The 12,783-nt window shown below is 51.8% G+C and overlaps 1 protein-coding gene across 9 annotated transcripts in view; it reads left to right on the forward strand.

Moving 5' to 3' along the window:
- The window catches only part of Elfn2 (extracellular leucine rich repeat and fibronectin type III domain containing 2), a 63,184-nt gene that overhangs the window by 12,679 nt on the left and 37,722 nt on the right, over positions 1 to 12,783 (forward strand). For 2 of the 9 annotated variants that reach the window (XM_008851305.1, XM_008851312.1), the window contains exon 1: positions 233 to 396. The exons of the other annotated variants lie outside the window; for them this stretch is intronic. The gene's annotated coding sequence lies outside the window, so the exon portion shown is untranslated. Of the gene's footprint in view, positions 1 to 232; positions 397 to 12,783 lie in introns of those variants that run through there. 9 annotated transcript variants of the gene reach the window in all.

A 12,783-nucleotide genomic window follows, 5' to 3' on the forward strand; every position in this document is an offset into this window, starting at 1 on the left:
ACATAAAATAAAAATAATAAATAAAATATTTTAAAGCAAAACTTTTATGTACATATGCCTATATGTGTGTGTGCTGGTGTGTGTTGGTGTGTGTATGTGTGTATGCATGTCAGAGGATATTCTTGGCTTCCATTTCTCAGGCACTATCCAACTTACTTTAATTCTTCCTTCTTCCTTTCTTCTTTCTTTTCTTTTTCTTTTCCTTTTCTTTTTTTTAAATTTAGACTGAGCCTCTCAGTGGCCTGAAACTCATCGAGTTACTAAGCTGACTGGCCAGCAAGCCACAAGCATCCTCCTCTACCTTTACCTCATCAGGACTGAGATTATAAGTATTTGCCCACCACACCTGGCTTTTAAAAAAAATTAATGTTCTGGGGATCTCTTCCTGCTTGCAAGGTAAACCCTTCATCTCTCCGGCCCTAGATACTGTTTGCTTGTTTGAGACAGGGTCTCTTGTAGCCCGGGCTCACTATGTAGGTGAAGATGACCTTGAACTCAAGATCCTTCTGCCACCATCTCCCAAGTGCTGGATTCACAGGTGTGTGCCGCCACATCTGGTTTTGATACCTTTTTGTTTGTTTATTGTCACTCCTGTGGAGTATGGGCTCCCTGAGGGCAGCATTTTCTGTGCTATCCCCTGCTCTGTATCAGTGCCCTCCATGGAGTCTGGCACGCGCAAGTTCATTAACTATGTGATGAGCGTGTGTGTGTGTGTGTGTGTGTGTGTGTGTATAGCCTTGCCACATCATCCTGGGAGGTCAGTTTTGTTGATCCCATTTTCCTTCAAAGAGAAGAATGAGGCTAGCTGGGCCTGGGCAATTGCTGGGGTCTTGTAGCAAGAGGTAGAGAACAAGCTTGGCATTTTAGTCCTGGATTAACTGACTCTCTCCAAAGTTTTTTTCTACTGCACTCCAGCATCTTGCTAGGGACCTTGTGTTTCTGGCTGGAGGGTTTGAACTTGACCCTGACCACAGAGGCAAGATCACAGAAGGCTCGTGGAAATGGAAGACTTGTGCCATAAGGAAGAGCTTTTGGGGTAGTCTGAACTGTCAAAAGAAATTAGCTGCTCATTAGCTAGGTGATCCTAAGCAAATTACTGAACCACTCTGTCTCAGTTTATGTGACTGTAAAATGGGGGTCTTCCCTCAGAGTTTGTAGGACATAGTGACTTTGAACTTCGATGTACAGTTTGGCTCTGAGGTCCTCTGTCCCCAGAGTGGAAAGACAGCCTCTGTGAACCATCCAGTCTGGGCAGGTCTCACTGCTACCCCCCAGGGCACTTGAAGTTTTGATTGTGTGTGTGTGTGTGTGTGTGTGTGTGTGTGTGCAGGTACATATCTATGTATCCATGTGCAGGAGTATGTGTGGGTACACATGCATGTGTCTACATGAATATGAAGACTAGAAGTCAACCTCAGGTGTCATACCTCAGGCGTTGTCTATCTTGTAAAAAATAAGGCAGGACCTTTCACTTTAAAAAATTATTTATTTATTTTTTAATATGTATGAGTGTATTACCTGCATGTATGTAAGTGTACCTGTGTCATGCAATGCCCATGGAGGTCAGAAGAAGGCATCAGATCTCCCAGAACTGGAATTTCAGACCATTGTTAGCTACCATGCGGGTGCTGGGAATTGAACCTGGATCCTCTGCAAGAGAAGCCAGTGCTTTTAACCAGAGTCATCTCTTCAGCCCCTCCCCTCCCTTTTTGAAACTCACAGATTTCCTAGGTTGGGCCGGGGAGCCCCAGGGACTCTGTCCATTTCTGCCTCCCCAGCATGGGAATTGCAAGGGTATGCTGTCATGCCTGGCTTCTTACCAGGGCTCTGAGGATTGAATCAGGTTCTCAGGGTTTGTGCAGCAGGGATGTTACCAGCTGACCCATCTCCCCAGCCTGAGGTTTTAATTTCTGGAAAGGGGGCATTTTATGTGCATGGCACAGGCCACACTCTTTTTTGCTAGCCTGGGTTCTCTTGTAAGCATTATGTCAGGATTTCCCACCCAGGTCAGGAGAGACAAAAAGAGAGAGAAAAAATAGAGAGAGGGAGAGAGAGAGAGAGAGAGAGAGAGAGAGAGAGAGAGAAACTAGTTTAATTGAGCATCTACTGTATACCAGAGGCATTCATGCCTGAGCCCTCTCCCATGGCCTCTACAGCTCAGCATAGGACCACACTGAGGTCTGAGCATTCCTCTATTAGGGTTGGGAAAGGTGCCAGGAGAAGGGGGGATGGGGAAAGAGCACAATCCAGGTATGGAAGAGGTCTGTCCTGGTCACCTGGAGAGTGGACTGTGCTGCTAAGCCCTTCTGGGATAGGCTGTAGAGTGCCCAGCTCCATCTCAGAGGCTGGACCATGAGGGGTGGTGGAACAGACAGATGGCTCCCTGGCTGCCCACCCCACTGGAAGCCATGCCGGGCAGGGAATAGATCTAGCCTTGTGTGCAGTGTCCCAGTATCTTGCTTAAGAACTCATTTGTTTGGGGAGGAGAAAGGGGGGTCTGTGGTGCCCAACAGAGATGTGATTCATGAACAGGGCCTGCCTGGTACTGGTCCAGCCTGGAGGGTTGCCAGTAGGGAGGCAGAAAGAGGAGGGAACTGGGTGTGGCCTGCTATGCTCCAGGAGGGGGCCCTGTGCACAGAGGGCCCAGGCAAGAGGTGGGCGTCCCACTCTGGCTTTCTAGTGTGAGGAAAGGGAGTTCCCAGTGTGAGGGGGTAGGGCTTCCTTTCTGAGGAGCCCCAGTCTGAGGGCGGAGGCGCTGGGGTGTTCTGGGCTTGGCCTGTTCTGTGCATGTAGGAGAGGTTGGTCCCCCTGTATGTAGGCTGGCTGAATTCTGGGGAGACTGGAAGAGGCTGTCCCTGGGGACTGGAAGGGGGTGGACTTGGAGGAGGGCGCTATAGGCAAGCCTTCTGACTTTGGAAGTAAGAAAGCCTGCATTGCATCCACTTTGGCGTCATAGGCCCTCAAGGGTGGAAGAAGGTCAAATTGGAGGCAGGGGTACCCACACATAGCAGGCCCATAAAGCTGCTGGGGCCCGCACCCAAGAACGTGTAGAAGCTGCTGCAGACCCATCTAGTTTCTACACTGGGGCACCTAGCCCCACTTTAATGTCAGAGGTGCCTGAGGGGGAACAAAAGGCAGCAGGGACTGCGGGCCTCTTTCCTGTCTTCTGGCTGACTGTGTGACCCTGGCTAGTTTTCCATCCTCTCTGGGTCCCAGAGTGGGTCCTGGCCTACAGTGACTGTAGTCAATGGGTAAACATGGACCTTCCCCTCTTCCCCAGGGGACTGGGATTTGAGGACTGAGGTGAGGGCTCTCTAGGTAAGCCCCATCCTGGGAGGAGATGGGTGTTAACAGAGGAGAGACAACGGTGACTCAGGAGCCCTAGGTCTAAGCACAGCCTCCAGGATTGGCCTTTTCTGTCCTGCTAGACACTCGGGTGCTGGCAAGGGGTGACAGATCAGAACTGAGAAACTCCTGGGCTGTGACGTGATGACGCAGGAGTCAAGTGCGTGGGCCCACGCGTCAATTTCTGGTTCTACTCAGAGCGGGTCGCTTAGCTTGGTGCCTCAGTGGCCTCAGGAGTGATATGCTTAAGTGCCTAGCCTCACCCCTGACCCAGTGAGGGCTCCAGAACCCCCATACCCCACACACTCTACCTAGCTTCCTACTGAGGGACTAAGTAAGGCCCCAGCCATGGTACTCTGAAGCTGTTGGAGACAGACCTGGTCTCTGGGGGGCCAGGAAATGTGCGGGTGTCTGCTTTTGCAGCCCTCCTTCCCTACTGCCTGCTTAACAGGGCCTGCAAAGCCCCTGCCTTTGGAATAAAAGAGTGGGCTCCATCCCAGCTGTTTGCAGTCTGGGCTCTATGACTCTGGAAAGATCGTACTTCTAGCCTCAGTTTCTTCACCTGTGAAAGAGATTCAGGGCTGTTTGGAAGATGGAGTGGATGACACAGGAGAGAAGTACCCATCTTCTTTTCTCCAGGCACATGCCTGGATGCCCACCTGCACTTTCCTGTCCCTGTGTTTTTGCCTTTCTGATGGGTAATGGCAGGGGCAGGAGCCTGAAAACTCAGTGGGCCACCAGGGGCCTGGGCAGAGCTTTCCAGGTTCTGTGACTGTCTCCGGTTTCTCGTTCCTCTTGTGTCTAATCCCAGCTCTCTGCCTTGCCCCATCCAAGACCCATAGACCTCCTTCTGGCTCTCAGCCTGGAGGGAACTGAGTAGACTTTTGACATGTGTGCAAACTGGACAGTTTTGCCACATGTCAGTTTTGGGTTGGTGGGTGTCCCTATCAAGGAACTGTGTGGGTATATAACCTTTTTTTTAAAAAAAATTATTATTATTTTTATTGTATGTGTATGAGTGTATTATCTGCATGTGTGTGTCATGTAATGCCCAAGGAGGTCAGAAGAGGGCATCAGATCCCCATGGAACTGGAGTTAGCCACCAGGTGGGTGCTGGGAACCGAACCCAGGTCCTCTGCAAGAGCAGCAGTGCTCTTAACCACTGGGCCATCTCTCTAGCCCCTCTATAACCTTCTTTGAGCCAAGAAGAAAAGGATAAAGTGCCAGGCTGCAGGCTATAAGATCCCCCAGAGGCTGCCACTGAACCTGTCAGCCCCACCACAACCCATGCTTGACATCTGTTTTTCCCACTTGGGATTTACCCAGAAGCCTGCTGGGTACCCAACAGGGTACCCTCATTCAGCCCTTGTGTTTCATGTCACTGTCTGTAGTACTTGGTCCTCTCCCGTCCCCCAGCACAGCAGAGCAATCTCCACCTGTATGGGTGGACTTTGCCTCTAATGGCTTCCCTGCTGTGGGCTGATTTCCTGTTTCTACAGTGGAAGCTTCCTGTGTCTTCTGGCCTGGCCTCTGTCCTGGGATCCAGGTTCGTGGGGCTCTGCTCTGAGGGCTGAATGTGGGCACCTGCACTCCCTTTGTGTCTGTTGGCCACACTTGTCAGGCAGGACCCTGGTCTGGGTGAGATTCCTACTTGGGGGTCCTGGGGAAGGGTAGGGTAGTGTGGGGACAGCAGGGAACTACACTGTGACACAGGTTTAGGGGAGCTGATTCAGGACTAACGGCTCAGGGCCCTGCCTGTACGCCTGCTGAGACCTTCTGGAGCTGGGTGGGAAAGGGAAGGTCAGTGCTAGCCCCCGTGGAGGGGTTGCAGGAGGCTGGAGAGGATCTAGAGCTCTAACCACAGGTGCTCCCTGTGCTGTCTCCACATCTGTCCATGGCCTCTTCTTTCTCCTTAAGGCCTGAGCCAGGTGGGTCCCAGGAGTTTTTGTTCTCTAGGCTCCGTGGGGGATTTGCTGTAGGGATAAGCACTGGGCAGGGAGCCCAGAGGCAGGGTTTGAGTTGTAGTACTCCTCCCTACCCTCTGTAGGATCCAGGTCTTGGGCCACCCAAGAATCAAACAGAATCATTTATTATTTTTACCTAAAAATAACCTCAAAACTTAAATAACATCTGTACCAGGCACTGTTCTAAAGTGTTTATTACACCCTCAAAACTTAAATAACATCTGTACCAGGCACTGTTCTAAAGTGTTTATTACACCCTCACAGCATCCCAACAAAATCGATACTATCATAGTTCTACTTTACAGAGGGAAAAACCAAAGCCCAGGGAAGTTACAGAATCTGCCCATTATCACACAGCAAATTAGTGGTGGAATTAGTATTTGAACCACCTGGCTCCCCAGCTACTCCCTAACCTTCTGTGCCGCGTACCCTTAGTGATAATTAAAAAAAACTATTTAAAAAAAAATTTATGTGTATGAGTGTTTTAGATGCAGGTATGTCAGTGTACCCATATCATGCCATACCTGTAGAGGCCAGAAGAGGGTGTCAGATCCCCTGAAACTGGAGTTACAGGAGTTGTTAGCCACCATTTGGGTGCTGGGAACTGAACCCCAGTCCCCTTCAAGAGCAGTCAGTGCACTTAACCACTGAGCCATCTCTCCACCTCCTGGCAATTCTCTTTTTTTTTGTTTTAAAAATGCATTTATTTAAAAATTTTATTGCATTTATTGATTGAGTGATTGATTTAGTGTGTGGGTGCTTGTAGGCCATGGCACACATAGAACTTTGAGAACAACCTTCAGGTTGTTTTTACTTTGTGGGTCCTGGGGATTGAACTCAGGTCATCAGGTTTGATGACAAGTGCCTTTACTGGCTGAGTCATCCCCCCTGCTTAAGCAGGCCTGGGCTAGCCTGGGCTAGCCTGGTTCCTGGTTCAAGCTTTAAGAGTATCCAGGAAGAAACACCCCCGATAATTCTTAGGATCTGAGCTTAAGCAGGCCTGGGCTAGCCTGGTTCCTGGTTCAAGCTTTAAGAGTATCCAGGAAGAAAGTCCTGGCATGGTGTAGGTGTGGCAGCTTACCATTTGCTGGCTTAGCCGAGCCTCAGTTTCCCTATGTATAAAATGGGATAACAATGCTTTCTTAGCAGGGCTGTTGTGGGAATCTGGTTCCAAGAAGCCTGTGGGGTCATGGACACACAGTAGGTGCTTAGCACATAGTGGGTAGCTTTGATGGTTCTGTGACAGGGTGAGAGAGGTGGTTTAGCAATGTTGGTGAAGTTGAGCTTGAGGAGGGGCCCAGGGGATTCACTGACTGATGATCCTCAGTGGGCACATACCTGCCCACCTGAGCATCCACCACACAGCCAGCGCCTGGCCTGGCACACAGCCTACTGTGAGTGAAGTAGGCTCTCCACCAGCACACCAGCATTTGTTGAAGACTGAGTGACCCAGGACTGGGGATATGGCTCAGTTGGCAGAGGCCTTACCTAGCACTCAAAAAGCCCTGGGTTCCAGTCCCATTACCACATAAACTCAGCATGGTGATGGAGGCCAGCCCACCCAGGAAGTAGAAGCTAGAAGGAGGGAGTTCAAGGTCACTCTTAGCTACATATCAAGTTAAAGGCTAGCCTGTGCCACATGAGACCCTAAGACTACTTGTCAAGTGATTTCTAAAAGTCACCTCCAGCTCCCTCCGAACAGATCCCTAGTTCAGAGGGGCGGGACTTTCCTAGAGCCCCAGCAGGGGTTGAATCTAGAACCTGGCTGCAGTCCCTAGTTTTTGTGCAGTACAAACACAAATGTGCACACACACTTAAACATTCACCCACTAGGCCGGTTGGAGAGCTTCCCTCGGTTTTCAAGCCTTGAAAATGCCCATCCGTCCATTGCTCTGCCAAGTCCATGGGCTGGACACCAACTGGGGTATCAGCTCTGGGAACCACCCCCCACCAGCCTGTAGCTGTCTCAGGATGGGGCAGGAATCCTAGGGGACCTGGGAAGGCAGGGCAAGGGACAACATAGCTTCACACATAAACTGTTATGTACCTGGGAGGGGGCTGTCTCTTGTTTCTGGTTACCCAGAAATCATATCTGCCCAGCCCCCCTGCTTGCTCCTCACTTCTACCCTGGGCACTTCTGGCTCTCTCAAGCTTTAGGAGAGGGGGTGACATTTCTCAGGACCAGCGCCGCCCACCTCCCCGCCACTCCAGGAAGGCTGTGCTAATGCCTGGAAGATGGTAATTAGTGTGGGGCTGATAGCTCAGAAATCAAGTCTTTGTTTCTCTGGCCTCCCCCCTCCCCCCCCCCGTTTCCCTAATTGAGCAGATGCGAAGGGGGGGTGGTGGAGGGAGGGGCTGCTGCTGGGTTGGTCACCAGGTTGGGGAACCTATGTGACTGTGTGTTGCCTGCAGGGGTTTGGAGGAAGGGCAAGCATGGACAGGGGCATGATCCTTGGGACCCTGGGCTTCCTGCCCTTTCTTTGATGGGGAGATGCTGAGCTTGGTGCACCTGGGGATATGGCTGATGGGAGGCACCATCATTTGTTCTGTGTTTCTGTCTTCATAGCCTATCACCTATTATAACTGTTGCCATTTATTGAGTGCCTACTTGTGTGTACTGAGTGGGACACCTTTCATGTATGCCTTGTTCAATCTTCAGGACGATGGTGTGGGACTCAAAGGTGACATAACTTGTGTAAGTCACACAGCTCAGAGGTCAGGGGCCAGATCTCTGCAGCCTCATGCAGTCATGTCCTTGGCCGGTGAGTTGTTGGGAGGAGAAATGATATCAGTCATAATGACTCTTCGATGTGCAAGTTAGTGCTTGTTGTGTGTGAGGAACAGGGAACACTTTCCCTCTCTTCCTCCTTCCCTCCTCCTCTCTCTCCCTCCTCCCTTTCTCTCTTCCTTTCTTTTTCTCAATTTTTTTTGAGGCAAAGTCTTGATATGAAGTCTTGGATAGTCTGGAACACACATTATGTAGCCCAGGCTGGCCTTAACCTTGCATGCTCCTCTTGCCTTACCCTACCACCACTCCCAGCTTACCTGATTTCATGCTCACGGTGACCCTGTGAGCCATGGGTTCCATGTCTTTCTTCCCATCTGTTTAAGGGGTGGCAGTTCAGGAGGTAAGGGGCTTGCTGATGAGAGCCCTGGCCCTTCCTGACTATGCTTCCTACAGTCAGGTCTATAACACAGGTGAGGGGCCTGGCACATACTAGGTATGTAGCAGATGGTGGGTTCAGCACTCAGTAGGTGCTCAGCACATGGTGAGTGCCTGACACACAGTAGGTGCTCAGCAAAGCTCAGTATCCTGACCTTTCCGTATAAAATGGCATCTGGAGCTTCCGGGGGAGCTGGGAACAGCAACTGTGTCACACGCTAGCTCCTGGTGGTGTTGCTTTTACTTGCATGTGACACTGGAGAAGGCTCAGAGTCAAGCTGCCCTGCAGGGGGAGGGGTTAGGCAGCTGGGACTTGGCCCCAGGTGGTCTAGCTCTAAGAACTATGATATGGCAGGCACGTGGGCATCAGTATGCTTTGCCATTACACCTGTTCCTGAGGGTCCTCCCCTAGACTAGTCCTCCCCCTCAGCCACTGCCTGGGCTGTTCTCCTGGCTCTGAATCCCTTTCCCCTTTTATAGCTGAGTGCGGGGACACTCTGATCTCCGTTCTCCCCCTGAGATCTGCCTCTGGCTGGCTGGTGTCCGTGGTGGCCACCTGCTGATTGAACATGTTCGTTAGGGCTTGTCTCTGACCCTTAAAACTCACCTTGGCTCCTGCTGGCTCCTTTTTCTTCCTCCTGCTTGCTCTTTGCCCCTTTCTGAGAGTTTCTTCTCCAGTACGGGTGCCACAGTCAGAAGCATCCTTGAACCTTCCTCCAAGTCCCCATCCTCTAGGCTGAGCCCTGCCTTCACATCCTGTAGCGTCTGGCCCCTCAGTCATCCTTGCTGGCATTTCTTCCCCAATGTCATTGCAGCAGCCCCTCTCATCCCATGCTCGTCCCTCAGTGCCAGCTCCCAACATGTCACTGTAGTCACACTGTCTTTAGGCCAAGCTCTGGTTGCCTCACCACAGCTCTGAGACCTGCCAAGACTCTGTCCAGCCTCAGGGCAGCTGCCCGGGGCTCCCTTTCTCTCTCACATGCCCTATCCAGTTCTGGCCTAGGTCCAGCTCCTCAAAAATGCCACCTTCTGTATACTGTACCCATGGTCTCCTGACCAGATTCCTCTGGGCAAAGCCGTCCTTGACCCTAGGATGGGCAAGGCTATGGGAGACCCTGAAGGGGCTCCCTTGGCGGGCAGGGTCTGCCCATTGGTCCACTGTGCAGATGGAGAAGCTGAGGCTCAAGCAGCTCGGCTGGCACCGGGACCCCAGTCTCCATGTGTGCATGTATGTATGCACGTGTGCATGCATGTGGTGGCATTCTGGCTGCCGTCTGCAGTAGGCTGTGTTTGGGCTGGAAGGCTGAGCCACCTCCTCCAGGAATGGAGGGCTGGGACTGTCTCTGGGGGCCGAGCCTGCCTTTCCTGTGGGTGGTGGGGATGCTGTGTGTGAACCTGGGGGGGTCGCAGCTCCCATCAGTCTCGAGACCACAGCCTCCCAGCTCCTCCCCCTTCTCTCCCCTTCTCTTCAAAACAAACACCCGAGAGCCCAAACCGCCCATCCAGCCAAGGCACAGATGGAGCCAGAGTTGGAATTAATCAGTCCTGTTGCCAAGGCAACTGGGACCTGGACCGGGATCCAGTCTTCTCCCTGGGCCTGCCCCACCCTCCCCAGTCCCCTCTCATGGCTCTGCCCCTTGTGGCCCTGGCTCTGTCCTGTCCTCTCCCCTGCAGCAGCTGGAGATGGCTTAGGGGATTCTTTCAAAATCATGGTGGCAGTGGTGAGGGTGTGTATTTGAGCAGGCTTAGAGTCCCTTCTTGGCCACTCTTGACTTGGTGGGAACTTGGGCAAGTCCCTCGATAGCTGGGAGTCATATTGGGTTCAGTAGGATGACTAGATGGAGGGGCAGCTCTGTCTAGGGTTGGCAATGTTATGGCCCTGAGTAATGGGAGAACAGTAGAGGTGGCCTAGGCTTGAGATTTGGTAAGGATACAGTGGGGCCCACGGTGGCATCCAGGCGGTGTTCCATGATGGCTGCTTCTTAGACACTGGCACCTCTGTGGTCTGTGGCAATCTTGGGACACCCCTAGCCCCACCCATAGGCTCTCAGTGTCCTCTTTCATTCTGAGCTGGCTCCCGTCCTCTGAGAGCTTTCCTCCCTCCCTCTTTGCCTCTCTACCCGGGAGTCTCACTGGACCACAAGTCATCAACCTTTGCTCTCCATCTCTGCCCATGGGTGTGCTCATCAGTCACCAGCTTCTGAGGAAGACATTTGGCTTCTTGAAAATGGGTATACCAGTGGCCCCCTTGCAGGGTCGTGGTGAGCCACCCATTCCTGACATTAGTCCTTAGTAGCCACTGGGTGTTTCTTGTGCTTATGATAGATGTTAGTTGAGGGGTGGGTGTCCCATGAAAGGGGCTTTGAGAAGTTGAGGCACACCATAGTCAGCTACATGGCTGGCTGTTGGGGATCCCTCCCCCACTATCCTTTATCCAAAGAGAGATGGGGAGATTGGGCTTAGGAGGGCAGCTGTGAGGTAGGTGACCTTCCTAGCGTGAGTCTGGATCCTGTTTTCTGGATCTTCCTTTATGGTGAAAGTTCAGGGTATACAACTAGGGATTTGAGGACAGGTCTTCAGTGTCTCCTTGGTGACTCTGTGAGACTATTCCTTGGTCCTATTTCATCTGAGCGTGGCAGGATCAGGAAGGATGTCACCCAGAGTAACTGAAGCAGGCCCAGGCTGTGACTTTTTATGCTTTGGACCATGGAAGTGGGCACTGTGGGCAGTTGCTGCCTTGGGCTGTTTGTGGAAGTAGACTCAACACAGAATATGGGAGACCTAAGGAGGATGGGCCACCTCTGCCCCCTGCTTTCTAGCTTCTAAGCCTCTAGTGATGTCTGGACATAGGAATGTCCCTTCTGGGCTGACGGGGCGGCTTCTGCGCAGCCATCCTCCTGGCCCAGGATGCAGACCATCTCCCTGCCACTTGCTCAGCTTCTGTGGGTGCAGGGAGGAACCTCTCTAACTGGCCTGGTGGGACAGGGACTCAGGAGAGAAAATCGGCTAGGACTGATGACCAGCCTCTCACCTTGGCCGCCTCCCTTGGGGCTTCTGGGCAAGTTGTTGCCCTTTCTTGGCCTTAGTTTCCTTGTCTGTCAGCTGAGCCACCTGTGTGTTTTCAAACTCATTATGTAGCCCTGAACTTTTGGCAGCCCTCTTGCCTCAGGCTCCTGAGTGCTAGGACCATAGGAGTGGGCTACCATGCCCAGTAGCTGGCCTTCTGAGACAGCCAAGAGATTGCCAAATGGAAAAGCCTTTCTCTCTTCCCCATACCTCTCTCTGAGACAGTCTTACACTGTAGCCCAAGCTGGCCTCAAACTTTCAGCAATCCCCCTACCTCAGCATCCTAAATGCTGGGATTATAGGTATGAACCACCATGCCCAACCTTTTAAAAAATTTTCTCAAGACAAGGTCTCATGTAGCTCAGGTTGGCCTTGAACTTGCTATGTAACAGAGACTGGCCTTGAAGTCCTGATCTTCCTGCCTCCACAACCCAGGTTCTGGGATTCCAGGCATGTGCCACTGTGCCTGGCTCTGGAAAAACTTCTGAGAGGCGTCAACAATGAGTAAGAAACACTGCTGGCCACAGAGACCACGTCGTATGCGAGGGTCTGAGTCAGGCAGTAGGGTGTGGTGGGGCCTGTAGCCAGTTCCAGTGGTCAACCAGCCAGTTTTGCACAATGGCATGGAAGCTGGAGTTTGAATCCACAGAGCTGGCCAACAAAACCAAACTGTGGGCTGGGCTGCATTTGGAGCTGCCAGCCTGCCCCAGAAGGCAAACTCTACAAATGGATTAACTGGGGGGAGGTATTTAACTCTCCTTTACATAATAACAAGGGCTAACATTTATTGAGGGCTTGCTCTGTGCCAGGAGACTACTAAGCACTTTACTGGGATTATCTGCCTTGATCCTCACACCCACCCGGAGGCAGGCAGGGTGCAATTGCTAGTCCCACTTTGTTGTGGAGGCAATTAAACTCAGAGAGGTTAAGTCTGGGTCCTGAGGTCACACAGCAGCAGGAACAGAGTTGCACCCAGCTCTAGGTCTTCTGATTCCTTGTGTGGGGGCTTTCCCCAGCACCCTCCCTGGGTTGGCGGGGAGGAAGGGAAGGGAAGACCCACTTGGTAGGAAAACACTGAAATCTGTAGCTTTGCACGTCTCTCACCACCAAGGATACTGGGGGAGGGAGGAGAAACAAAATTAAACCAGCCAAGGGTGCTGTGGAGCCAAGGAAGAATAACTTTTTTTTTTTTTTTATGAGCTTGTTAACATTTGGGAAGTTAAATAAGCAGAAATTCGTGACCCT

The sequence above is a fragment of the Nannospalax galili genome, unplaced genomic scaffold (genome assembly GCF_000622305.1).
Source record: "Nannospalax galili isolate Female #2095 unplaced genomic scaffold, S.galili_v1.0 scaffold445, whole genome shotgun sequence".
Classification (NCBI taxonomy): Eukaryota; Metazoa; Chordata; class Mammalia; order Rodentia; family Spalacidae; genus Nannospalax; species Nannospalax galili.